Source organism: Acyrthosiphon pisum, chromosome A1, assembly GCF_005508785.2.
Source record: "Acyrthosiphon pisum isolate AL4f chromosome A1, pea_aphid_22Mar2018_4r6ur, whole genome shotgun sequence".
Taxonomy (NCBI): Eukaryota; Metazoa; Arthropoda; class Insecta; order Hemiptera; family Aphididae; genus Acyrthosiphon; species Acyrthosiphon pisum.
In genome coordinates, this window is record NC_042494.1 from 164,092,873 (window position 1) to 164,094,179 (window position 1,307).

Consider the following 1,307-nt stretch of genomic DNA (forward strand, 5'->3'; position numbering starts at 1 on the left):
AAAGAAACGATTGTTTTTCACATTTGTAATCCTCATTAAACATTTGTATACCTTCCTAAAAGTTTCAAAATCAATTTTTCAGATGGGTGCCAATGTGACGGTAAACCAGCACCCAGGTTTGTATAATCGAGTTTTTGACTCCAAATTTGTGATTTAACGATTGTTAATCCATTTGTATATATTTCATGTCAAAAGTTCACTTATTATGAATTCCTCGGAACCGCAAGATAGTTGGGTAATGTAGTTACGGGGACTGGAGCGTGATTCATTTTTGTTCGAAAATTTAGCTCACAACTTCAATCATTACGCCCAATATTCTATTGCTCTGATAATATTTTTGAACACGGATTTGTATTCTTCGCAGAATTGCCTATTCTTTAACAATTTCTTTTTTTTTATTTTATTTTAGATTCTGAATAGAACGATGAATGTATTGATTTTACAATGATGTGGTTTTTTTTTTTTTTGTCTGTGTACATGATAAGTAGTAGAAATATTGCTTCGATTTTCAACTTCAGTATCTTGTTAGATGGGAAAATGAATATTGTTGGTAGTCATTGAGGAGGTCAAAACTTAAAAATATAGTTTTTAAAAGCGACGGGAAAAACAACATACAAATTTAAAAAAACAGGAATTTTTACGCAAAACAGGCTTTCCACAAAATTGAATTTGGTTTGTGGTGTAACTCTAAAACAAATGAATACCTTATATTAATATATACATATATATATATAATAATATATACAGGGTGATTCAAAATTTATGTTACAGCCATTTTAACATATAAATATTCAAATTAGTGAAAAATGTATGGTACAAAAGTTTTTTGATTTATAAACATCTATTATGATTTCACAATTTTGTAATTGTTAACAACATTTTAGGGGGGTTTTGGGGGGTCAACTTTAGAAATTCAAATGGAAACCTATACTTTTTTTGCAATCATAATGTGGGGGAATTTTTTTAATGAATTTTAGTGAATGAACAACATTAATTAATGCAAAGCTCTATGCTTGAGAGCTATTCAAAATTTTTAGAAATTGCATTTTAAATGCTTAATCACACAACGCGCGCCGACAGGTAGCAAAATAAATGGTGTTGTCATTTATTGCTATCATACAATTCGCATTTCTTCCGCGAACCCGTATATCAGAATAAAATTAATCATAATTATAATTTGTTTGTCGACGTTTAACCCCAAATACTAAATATTTATGCAGAGTGCACGGGTTGACCTGGGGTACTCCGTGAACCCAGCCAAAATAATGTTTCGGATCTCTGTTTAAAAAAAAATACTTAAATCCATA